Source organism: Rhinopithecus bieti, unplaced genomic scaffold, assembly GCF_001698545.2.
Source record: "Rhinopithecus bieti isolate Rb0 unplaced genomic scaffold, ASM169854v2 scaffold_6782, whole genome shotgun sequence".
Taxonomy (NCBI): domain Eukaryota; kingdom Metazoa; phylum Chordata; class Mammalia; order Primates; family Cercopithecidae; genus Rhinopithecus; species Rhinopithecus bieti.
In genome coordinates this window covers 6288955-6301515 of record NW_016805866.1, presented here as the reverse complement: position 1 = coordinate 6301515, position 12561 = coordinate 6288955, and the positions used below count along the sequence as shown (strand labels likewise).

Genomic DNA, 12561 nt, shown 5'->3' with positions numbered 1-12561 from the left:
AAAAAAAAAAAAAAAAAAATAGAAGAAATGATTTCTAAAAGCACAGATGTCTCTCCATTTCAATCTGGGTGCCAGCAGGCATATTTTGTTTAGTCCATGGTCTAAAATTTTTTTGATTGGTCAACATTTAATAATTTGTAGAATCAACTTATGATATTTACTGCTTTTCTTGAAAAAGAGCAACCAGCAATGGTAGGTTGGGATTTCTCCCTTTGGACTGATTTGCTGTCCCCACGTATTCCTGTAAATGTAAGGCTTCTCTATGTCACTACAGTCCCCATCGCTCCCTGTTGTCCCCATGTCTCCTTAGCAATGACAACTTCTGTTGCTTTCACTTATCATATCTTTTTTCACTGTAGTTTTTCTTATCCCCAGCCCACTTCCTCCTACTGTATGAGAATGTCCATGTTTCTTAGCACAGCATTCAAGGCCCTTATGTGTTGGCTTCATTATCCTCTCCTCATTTTATCTTCCTCTATATCCCACTTTGTATTTTAGCCATATTAGACTGCTACCTGTTCCTAGAACATGTATGAGCTGGGGGTTTCAAGTACAGATGGACTCAGACTGTTTGGGGTCAAATTTCAATCTTTATTAGCTCTGTTATCTTGCATAAACTACCTACCCTCTCTGTGGCCTGGGTATTTCATTTTTGTAGTGGAGATGTTGGTTCCTACCTTCTACAGTTATGATACTGATTTAAGAGAGTTAATACATAGGAAACTTTTGGCACTTAATAAATGCTCAGTAAATTTTAGGTATTGTTAATTTCCCACCAAATATTTAACTCATGAAGTTCCATCAGTTGAGCATATCTTTTTTTGTTTTGTTTTTTGCCTGGTGCACTTCTACCTCTTTAATGGTCAACATAAGTGCTACATTCGGGAAATGTTTTCAATTTCCCCCATCAGAATTAATGACTCCTTTTGTTTATGTAAATATTCATAGCCTAATTTGGTTATACCTCTTTTATGGATTTACCATATCTCCCACTGGATTTTCAACAACTTCAAGGAAAGGAGCAGATCTTACGTGTGACTTTATGTTCTGAATATCTAGATTAGTGCTGTACAAATAGTAAATGTTCAGAAAAAGTATTGCTTGAAGAGAAGTGAATTTTGAGCTTGTCTTTGATGAATCAAGTAATTAGAAGCTGAGTGAATCTTAAAGAGAATTATGTACAATTCACTTACTGGAAAAGTGGAAAAAAAAACCCAAATGGATGTGGAAATTAAGTAATTTTACTATGGACAATTAATGAAGTAGAACAAGGACTAGACCCCCAACACCATCACCCTGAACTTGCACTTCTGTTTTTTGTTTGTTTTTAAAGAAAAGTATTAATGAGGAGCCCCTACATTACAATAATAGTGGGGTCATGCCGGCAGGTCTCCTGGAAGGTAATTGTCTGCCAATGTTATGCCAGCAAACCACATGTCAGGATGAAGATGGTGGCAACAACCATATTGCTGAGGGACTATAATTTATAAGGTACAAACTTGCCATTGTCAGCATCTCTTCTGTGCAGCAGACTTGTACCATCTTCCCACTCGTCTCAAATCACTCATTCATATGCTGCCCTTATTTCCACTCAGAGGACATGAGCTGGGGAGGGAACTTGAGGGTAGGGAGCCCTTTTCAATCTATTTTGTAGCTCCGGTATCTAGAAGATTTCTCAGCAAATTATAAACACTCAGTGGATTTTTTTTTTTTTTCAGTAAATCTGTGGAACAAAAGTCTCAAGAAGTAGAACACGGAGCTGTGGAGATAGATCACAAGATAGAGTCAACAATTTGCTAGGCTCATGTAACGACTTATTGCTGAGGACTCACTGCTGTCTGTTCATAACACTTATCTTCGTTTCTTTATACTCCATACTGGACTCAATAGATAGAAATGATTAATTCCCAGTAGAACTTTTCTATGTGTGCTCTAGGCTATTTTTTTCCACTTTCTATTATAAATTTAGTTTGCCACTACACCCAATTTTTTTCTTTTCCTGCTGTGGGCACTATTACAATACCTAAAAACTCTCAATTTAAGTAGCAGTTTGTGGTTTCTCCCAAAACTAAGAGCCAGCATATAACAGCAAGAGGAGATATTTCAACAGTAGCTGATCACAAAATAGATGTTAATCTTGAGACCACATCTATATCTTAAAGTGTTCTTGTGCACATAGGTTAAAAAAACACATCCATGTAGGATGGTTAGATTCAAAAGCCTAGAAGGTATAAGTTTAGAGAAACTGTGAGTACTGAAAAATTTAAAAGAAATTGGAACCTCAAGGTTTGAATGGAAAGCCTATTTCTTTGCAGAAGGAAGGGGAGGGTGGTGGGGTTTGTGAATGCTTTTTATTTTCAGCCTCAGATGCTCTCATAAGAAAGAAAACCCAAGACTAGGTGAGAATTGTGTGGCTTCATTTTGTCAAAACATATTGCTACTTATAAGATTAGGGATGCTGCCAATAAAATATTTCTTCAACCCCCGAGGTTCTACAAGAATAGACTCTTGGATAAGATTATTGTTAACAGCACAAGTGTTGATATAGCCACGAGTTAATAGCTACTGGCAAACAGCAGCCTTTTTTGTTCTGTGTGAATAATTCTTCCTCTACTACTCTGCCAAACTAAGCACATTTGGTGTGTTTTCAAAGTGGCACAGAGGAGGTCAATTCATTAATCATTCTCAAATAGTGGGAAGCATAGACTCCTGTCTAGGAAGCCACTGGAAATGCAGTCTTTTCTGTTTTCCATTTTTAGTTAGTAGGTGATATTCTTTCCCTTAAAAATTTCTTCCTTCTTTGTCCTACTTCCTCAATGTCCTGTACATTTCTCATCTCTTTATGTGAGAATTCAAATGAACTGATTATTTTTAAGTAGAGAATTGAGTGGGATTTGATAAAATAGGATATTTTGTTTTAATCATGTTTTACTCTATTTACATATAGTGTATAAAATACTTGGCCAAAATGAGTTTTTCCAAATTTTACTCCACTAAAAAAGTCACTTCCTTGGGCACAATGTATGCTCAGTGTTGGGTAACCACACATCTATCTCAGGTAGATGGGATGTAGATGGAGCTAATTTGAATATCACCCCCTCTCCATCCTAGGCTAACCTCACAAGCATGGGATTTGGCGGCAGATAGACTTGGGTGGATGTCTGGCTCCAATTCTTGCTAAATATGAGACATTGGCTTACAAAACTTCTCAAAGCTTTGCTTTCCTCTCTCTAATCTGGGTCTAATTGTACAACCTATCTCTCAGAAGAGTTGTGAGGCTACATTTGATTATGTATGTCAAATATCTCAGCAGAAAGAGGAAATTTCCTCCTAGTTTTCTCTTTTCTTTCCTTCTTTCCCCTCCCTCTTTATTCTTTTTCCTGCTCTCTTTCTTTCTTTTCTTCCCTTTCCTTTCTTCATCCCCCTTTCCTTTGTTCTCATCTCCCATATCTGAAATGCATCCCTTTGCTCTACTTTCTCATATGAATTCCACTAGAAAATGATTCATACATATTTTAATTGATTAGGAGTCTGTAAACAAATGAAAACAAGGGACTTTTCCTCTAACCTTAATTCTATTTACATAGAAAATAAACTAATTTTTTAGTATAGAATTTTTTTTTTTCCCTGAGGCTTCTAGCTGGAAAGGACTTCAGATTTTGGATGACACTGACACAGCTGGCTCTTTTGTTTGGTGGAGAGAATTATAGAGCTGAACACTGAGTGTAATATCAGATGGAATTCAAGAGCCTTTCCTCTCTGCTCTCTGGATCTCCGTGAAATATCCTGTTTGTTTTGAGGGTCAAAGTGAGTTCTACTCAGTAATTGAATGCAGAGCATAAAATCCTTGCCCATTTTCAATTCAAAGCTTCCAAAGCTGATCAGGCAACAGACCTCTGACATTTTGTTTGTTTTCATGTGAATATAAAACTCAAATATTTAATTGATTGTGAGCCTCTATAATATGTAGTTTGCCTTCATTTACAAGCATCTCCCTCCCTCTCCCCTTACCTGTGCTCTGAGTGCCCGGCTTTCCTGCAGTCCTCAGCCTTCTTTGCCTTCACCAAAGCGCACAGTACACTTGTCTAATCTTTTGCATGCTCATTATTCAGAATGGGCAAACAAACAAATCCACTTGGGAAAACACTTTTTAAATTTTAATTTTGTCTTATTTCCAGTGCTCCTTCCTGCAATTATCTTTGGTTTGTCAACATGTTTTGACTTCCTTCAGGTTGTAAATTTGATACATGGTCACATTTCTCAAAGTATAACGCCTGATTCTCTTAATGGTCTTCTGAGAAAGAATCCGAAAGTTCTTTCTAGTTAAGTTACATCCAGTTACTTGACTAAATATCCCAAGTGTTCACTGGCTTAGGTGCTAAAGACATCACCCTTTCACGTTTCCCCAGAGATATGATACATACCAATTTTGGCTTGATCATCCAAGTAGGAATTGGACATCATTGTAAACAGTTGTCTCCAAAGAGACCTGGCTGGCCCATGTGTGACCCCAATGTACTCTCTTGTTCTTCAATTGCCTTTAGGTTTCTCCAGACACTTCCTATATTTGCAGTTGATTTTCTTTTGTTTCTTCACCATTGGTTTCTTATGCCTATATCTGCTCAACTCTTTATCACTTTCTTTTCCATTTTTTATGAGTATTTATGGCTTGTACTTCTTACAAAGATAAGGCAAATATGAATAATCTTACTATTTAAGAAGCACACAAAAATGACAATCAATGGAAAATATAGCTCAGTCTAGGAACACAAATGGATTCTTTCATGACACCAAACACACTTGAAGGCAGGGCTGCAGTGCTATTCCCATCTCTCTGTCTAGGCCCTAACACAGTACCAGCTACAGAGTAGGAGCTTTGTAACTGGTTAATGGATGGCTAATGGACTGCAGTGTGGATTCCCCTTCTTTTCTTAAAATCAGAACCTAACACAGGCACAGTGAGATGTTTGCTATGTAGGTGATGATTTCATATTAGGACAAGATTGCCTTTATTTGGGGCAGCTTAAGGGATATTCTATACTTGGGAATTCAATTATACATAATTAGTTATAAAATGGTAGTCATGCACACCTATGCATTTAACACAATAATGGATCGGTAAAAATTTGTGGTTATGTGACGCTTCAGAATTTGGGATTCAGTCCCTATAAGAAGAGTCTTCAAAGGGTAGAACAGCATTTTTAGTACTGAAAACCTCACGTCGTGGAGTTCTTTTGACTCCCCAGATGCTGGTCATAGGCCCAGGATTTTTAGCGTTTACACTCTCTAGCTGTAGAAACTTGAGGAACCAACCACTCTGGGCCTTACTTTTGCCATTCATAAACTAATAAACATTAAAAACTACCTAAATTAGATGATTTCCTTGGAAAGGTGTTTATATATTGTTTGATTTATTGAGTTATGGGTTAAGCATTTAGTAACTAAGTGTGAAACATTTAGTTATGTGAGGCATTTAAAACAATGACTGGCAAATAGTAAGCACATAATATTAGCTCTTGTTGTAGTTATTACTAGTAGTAGCATTACTGAATTGGTGCCATGGGTATGTGGCCCACACAAGGAGAGGTATGCCTTGGTAATAGTTTCTACTCAATAATTAGGAAGAGCATCAATCCATGAGATAACTACATCCCTTTACATTCCTTATTCATAGGAGCTACACAATACTTTTGCAATAAAATGTGCCTTAAAATTTTTTTTTGGCATTACTTGTGGGGGATCAACACAACCCCCACCTTTTCCCTGCCATGTTCTTCCCAAGAACAGAAAATAGCTTCTAAACTCTCACTGTACTTTAGAAAATGCAAAGAGACTGTATTTTTCAGGCAAAATTATACATTTTCTGCGGCTTCTACATGTTTTCTGGTAGCTGTCTCAGAACCTACTGCCAGACTTAAGGACATTCTTGAAGTGGGTGCAGTAATGGAGGATAAAGCAGGAATGAAAATTCTCTGAGCATTGCTGTTTGTGTGTGGTCCCTCCTTTCCCCAGAGCCCCACCCTGCTGCTCTAGGAGACTTGCCAATAGCATTTTATCAAAGGGAAAGAATCTCCAGAGTGGCATTTCCCTCCTTAAAATGTGAGAAAAATCTGCCTAGAGAGGAGAATTTCAGGGCTGATGGAAGGGGTGGAATGGAGGAGGTATTCTAAATTTCTTATTGTCAGTTTCCAAGAGACTCCTCTCCATTCTCATAAATAGCCAAAGTGCTCATGTAAGAAGGAGAAATGACATTCATTTCAGCTGTTCATCAAACATTCATTGAGGATCCAAGCAATAAAATGCGGTGGCAAGAGGAAAAAAATGCTACACAGTCCCTCTTCTTAAAGTAGTGAGGAAAAGAGGAACTGTATAACTGAAACATAATAGCTAAGTCTTTAAAATATAAGGCATGAGAAGAGAAAGTCCTAGTAGGTCCTGAGTGAGGCAAGGAAGGTGTGAAAGAGGCAAGGAAGGTGTGAAAGAGGCAAAGGGCTTCTAGGCAGAGGAACAACAGATTTGAAGATGGAAGCGACTGAAGCAGCATAGTTTTTAGGGAGCTAAAGGTGGAAGCTAAAGAGGCCACACACAGGTGTGAGTCGAGAGGCAAGGCTGCACAGGTAGGCAAGGAAGGTATGTGTGAAGTTCACTTGCCATGCTAAAGCATTTGGGAGTTTTTAAAATTGTCCAATGGGAAGCTATTAAATAATTTTAAGTAAGAAAAAAAGTTAATTCTATTTTGCATTTTAGAAACATGATGCTAGCAAGAGTTTTAGGACCAGATTGTTTATATGAGTGAGTGTTTTGGGGGGCTTGGGTGCACTTAGGATATACTGATCAAATAGGAGTGTGTGCGAGTAATTCTACTGAGAAATGATACAGCCCTGAACTATGCCAAGAAACGGGGGATGCAAAAGATAAGATGGTGTGAAATGTGAAAAGGAAGTCCAGAATGAACATCTGATCCTCACCTGGGCTCTCAGGTAGATGGTGATGCTTATAACCTGATACAGAAGGGTGGGTTGGGCTGGGAGAGAATAGCTCCATTTTGTTCTTGTTCAGTTTGAGCAAGCGCTGGAACATTCACACAGGCAGACAGCAGACGTGCTTATCAAAAGCATTTTTGCTGCTTATTGGGTTATCAGGATGGACATGCATGGACTAATTAATGTGCTCCAATGTGAGCTGTAGAAAAATGGAATGAGCAATAAATTGAGTCGTCATATAGCCAGCACTGTATAGAAGGTGAGAACATGGACCCTAGAGCGACAGTGCTTACATTCAATCTCCATCCTCATAACTTAACAACTGTTCAACCTTGAGCAAATTGTTTAGCTTCTCTGAGTCTCAGTGTTATCTTTAAAACGAAGACAATAGTAGTATCTGCTATAACCCCGTTATCAATAGTGAATAAATTAAGGCCTATAAAGTGCCTGGACCAGTGAGTCACACAAAATTAAGTAATAGTATTGTTAGAGATTTTTCGCTTCCTTCCTTTCCTTCCTTCCCTCCCCTCCCCTCTCTCTCTCTCTCTCTCTCTCTCTCTCTCTCTCTCTCTTTCTTTCTTTCTTCTTTCTTTCTCTTTTTCTTTTTTCTTTTAAGATGGAGTCTCACTCTGTCACCCAGGCTGAAGTCCAGTGGTGTGATCTTGGCTCACTGCAACCCCTGCCTTCTGGGTTCAAACGATTCTCCTGCCTCGGCCTCCCAAGTAGCTGGGACTATAAGGGCGTGCACCATGCCTGGCTAATTTTTGTATTTTTAGTAGAGACGGGGTTTCACTCTGTCAGCCAGGATGGTCTTGGTCTCCTGACCTTGTGATTTGCCCGCCTCGGCCTCCCGAGAGATTTTTATAATGAATGAGAAGGACCAGGAAATATTTTTGGTGGAGAAAACAAAAGCTTTAAGAAGAGCCTTATGGAGCCTCATCATTTAAAAGTAGACAAATAAACTGGCAAAGAAAAAAGGATGAAACATGGAGGCCAAGAGAATGAACAAAAAGGTCTAGAGAGAATTATGGTATTGAAGCCAACAGAGAAGAGATTTTCTGAGAGTGTTCAACATGGGCAAATGCGGACACACGATTCAATTAAGGTTAAAAATTAGGAGTGTCTTTGGATTTATCAACATTAGTATTTTCAGGGAAGTGAGCCTGTTTTCAGCAAGAGGATCATGATCAGTAGGCTGAGAATGAATGAAAGACAAAGATGTGAAAATCTTTTCTATGTGGTGCCCTTTCAGGAAGCTTGGCAATGTGAGGGAGAAGGGAGGGACAGGTGTGTCTGGAGGGATAAGGAAAGCTGAGGAAGTATTTACATTATTATTATTATTGGTAATTTTTGTTGTTTTTAGTGTGGGAGAGACATAACTATGCTTGCAAGGGAAGAGGAAAATAAGCTTGAACATACATGAAAGAGAATATATCAAGCCAGATTCCTAATAAGAAAGAAGAATTTGCTTTCAGTGAGAGCAGAAAAAAGGCCTGAAACAGCTGCTTTGCCTATACTGTCCAACTGTCACCCGAGTTCCTGACAAAGTGCTAAAAGGCCTAACAGTCTCTGTTTTTGATATCAATGCTGTTTTACTATCTGATGTCAGTTATAGGTCAATCTATATTTTGCCTCTCCCTGTAATCCTACAGCTCTCGTCTGTGCTGCCCCATACAGTAGCCATGAGCTCCGTGTGTCTATTTATTTTTCAATTTAATTAAAACGTCACATTCTCAATTGCAGTAGCCACATTTCGAGTACATATATGGCTAGTGGTTTCTGCATTAAGAAGCATAAATACAGATCATTTTCCTTATAACTAAAATTTCTTGGACAGTGTTTTTCTAGGTGATGAAATAAACACCATTTCTCTTACTGGGGTTTGTCACATGTGAGGACCCCCTGATGCTGCTCATATCATTACTCTATTGACCTTGAACCCTGACCCTGAGCAGGGTCCTTGCTACCTGGCTTTCCCGCTGTGCTTGTGGTCTTTCATTAATTCTCTCTGTGGGACTCCTCTGTCTTTTAGTCTTTCACAGCACCCTAGGTTCCCATGATTCTCTCTGAAATTCCCTTTTTATTGGCCACAGCTGCCTCCCTTGAAGAACATTGTAAACACCCTCTTGCCCACTGACCTTGGAGATACTATGTCAAACTGTTCTCTTTGTCCAACCCTGCAGTCCACCATCCGTTTAGTCCTACTTCATATTCAGTACCTCTCCTTACGCTCCTCCAGTTTTAAGTCAAAGGCTGCAAGCGAAGTTCAGCACGTGGACTTTGGATTCCGATAGACCAGCTGGTACAGCATTTTATGTGTGTAACATGGACATGGTTCTTAACCTGTTAGAACCTCGCTGACTTCAGTGAACTGGGAACAAAAACATTATCTGCTTCCATGCGTATTATGAGCATTATGTGACACAAATTTGCTTTGTAGCGTGATTCATGCTAAACTGCACACTGTATTCTTTCTTCCTCCCTTCCTGTCTCCCTCTCCCTTCCCCTCTTTTTTTTTTTTAAGTAATGTCAACTTTTATTTTAGATTCAGTGGGTCCATGCGCAGGTTTGTTATATGGATACACACACACACACACACACACACACACACACACACACACACACATATATATGATGCCGAGGTTTGGATATGAATGGTCCTGTCATTCTGCTGGTGAACATAGTACCTAGCAGTTAGTTTTACAACCCTTGTCCCCCTCCCACCCTTTCTCTCTTTTTGCTCTCTTCTCCTCTGTCTTGAGTGTGTCCCCAGACTCAAGGTGTCAGAGGTTATATTTGACTGTGAGTACAGAGGTCTTGTAAAAACACATGCACGCATATGTTTGTTGCAGCAGTATTCACAAGAGCAAAGACATGGAATCAACCTAAATGCTCATCAATGATAGACTAGATAAAGAAAATGTGGTCCATATACACCATGGAATACTATGCCACGAACAAGGAACAAGATCATGTCCTTTGCACGGACTTGGTTGGAGCTGGAGGTCATCCTTAGCAAATTAATGCAGGAACAGAAAACTAAATATGGCATGTTCTCCCTTATAAGTGGGAGCCAAATGATGAGAACACAGGGACACGTGGAGGGGAACAACACACGCTGGGGCCTTTCGGAAGATAGAGGGTGGGAGGAGGGAGAAGAACAGGTAAAAAAAAACTAACAGGTAGTAGGCTTAATACCTGGGTGATGAAATAATCTGTACAACAAGCCCCCATGACACAAGTTTACCTATGTAACAGATCTGGACATGTACCCTTGGACTTAAAATAAAAGTTAAAAGGAAAAAGAAATTCTTATTAGTTGTCCAGAAGTGCCTAAACAACCATACTAGAAGTCAAGTAGCCCTCATCCCTGCTTCCAGGTGCATGTACTCACTGCAGTCTTGCAATTTAAGCTGCTGTTTGCTGCATTCACTGTGTAGGCGCATCCATAGACAACCGATTGCTTGATTTAAACTGTGTTTCTGTCTGAATATAATCTTTACTAAAGCCTCTGGAATCAACAATTATTCATGTAATTTTCAAAAAAAAAAAAATACAACCAATAGCCCTGTCGTTAGTTCCTTTCCACAGTTCTGACTTTACATATGTTCAAGTCAGAATATTACTGAGCATAATACAATTGCATAAAAAAACATATTTCAGGCCAGGAATGGTGGTTTATGCCTGTAATCCCAGCGCTTTGGGAGGCCAAGGCAGGCAGATCATTTGAGGTCAGGAGTTCAAGACCAGCCTGGCCAACATAATGAAACCCTGTCTCCACCGAAAATACAAATATTAGTTGGGCATGGTGGCGCAAGCCTGTAATCCCAGTTGTTCGGGAGGCTGAGGTAGGAGAATTGCTTGAACCCGGGAGTTGGAGGTTGCAGTGTGCCAAGATTGCGCCACTTCACTCCATCCTGGGTGACAGAGTGAGACTCCATCTCAAAACAAACAAACATATTTCATAGAGGATCAATGGATACTGTTTTGTAATAATGTGTCTTCTTAAATGTTTTCTCCTTTTTCATATTCCTGGTGTCCATTTTTAAGCTAAGTAAATCTACACATGACTTAAAATATTTATTTGAACATACACATAGACATTTGTTGATATATTTGTATATCATAACCTGGAAATGCTGACTGTTTCTGCTCATTTTTAACCTTTTCACATTTTGTGGTTTTATTTGGTCTCGTAATTGCTTTGCGTGCTATTTAAAAACAAGAAAATATTAAGAAAAAAGTGTATAGCTCAAAGACAGCTCGACATATTAATGACTCTCTAACTTGAGGACCCCCTGAGTAACGTCAAAACCCATAGTATCATAAATAGTCTTATTGTAATGTGAACATAAATGTTGCACATAAAGTCATGACTCTTGAATAAGGCACCCTGTGAAGAATGTTCAAAGACCTACCATACTCTAAGGGTAAGCAATACCAGTGCTAGAGTTATGAACATCTGTTTGGAACAGTTTTCCAGTAAGAACTGTTCCTTTTATGAGGAAAAATCTGAAGAAAACATCAAGTGCTTACCATTACATCATGCTAGAGATTTTCTACACCTCTGTAAGGAACAAGGTTATATGAGCTTACCTCCCCCTGCCCGCATAAACTGTCAATAAAACTGCCCTCATGTCATGCACAATGGACATTCCTGGAGTTTCTACATTGAAAGAAGGAAAACTCAGCCAGACCCGTGCTGGAAATTGTATTTAAATTGTATCTTTAAATACACGTTTAAAATTAAATCTGTACTATGTAGGCCCCCAGTAAGCAATCTGTGTTGGAGGAAAGAGGAAGCCAAACAAGTCAAATAAAATAAAATAAATAATTCTAAAGCATATATGATCCACAAAGCATTTTAAAAGGAAAATGGTTTTCAGAACCATTAATCACATTATGTAGGGCTTGCTTTTATCCCTTGCAAAATTCCAAAGGGAGAATTTCTCCGGGTCAAAGTATAACTAACAAAAGAAGCATTAGGCAAGAAAGCAATCTCCCTTTTGGTGGCATATTGATTCTATGAGAGAAAAGCCACCTAATCAGCACGATAAGTAGGGTACAGAGTGGGGCAGTTTAGTAGCAAAGACGCAGGATTTGAAGTTCTGATTCTAACACTCAATTATGAGCCCACTGGAGTCACTTAAATTGGCTTAAACTCACTTTCATTATCTTAGAAACAAACAGACAAACAGACAAAAAGCCAGGACCACTGTGACACCTGAACAGTAGGACTATTTTATTTTGAGAGCCAAATGACATATGCTCGTAGAAGTGCTTTGTGAAACGTGAAACACTGAAATGATTGCTTTGTAGTTTTAAAACAGTTTCGGAAAATGAATGAAAATTTTGAACAAACACAAATCCTGCATTTGGTATTCAGGTTTCATTTAAATAAACTGTTAAGTATTAGGTATGTAAAATAGATAAAAATATTAAATAAAATATTGAGATATTTTATAGGATTTCCCAATTACTAAAAAGGGATCTACTTTTCCAGTATTCCCTTAAATTACCTATTGTAACCCAAAATAATTTTTTTTTTTTATTTCATACAGTGCCACAAACCGGGGCA

At 38.7% G+C, this 12561-nt stretch overlaps 1 long non-coding RNA gene across 1 annotated transcript in view; it reads right to left on the bottom strand.

Moving 5' to 3' along the window:
• LOC108530797 (uncharacterized) overlaps positions 1–11564 on the bottom strand; it is a 26424-nt gene extending 14860 nt beyond the window's left edge. The window contains exon 1 of the long non-coding RNA XR_001885966.1: positions 11520–11564. This is a non-coding gene — a long non-coding RNA (uncharacterized LOC108530797). The remainder of the gene's footprint in view (positions 1–11519) is intronic.
• Positions 11565–12561: the final 997 nt, after the last annotated feature.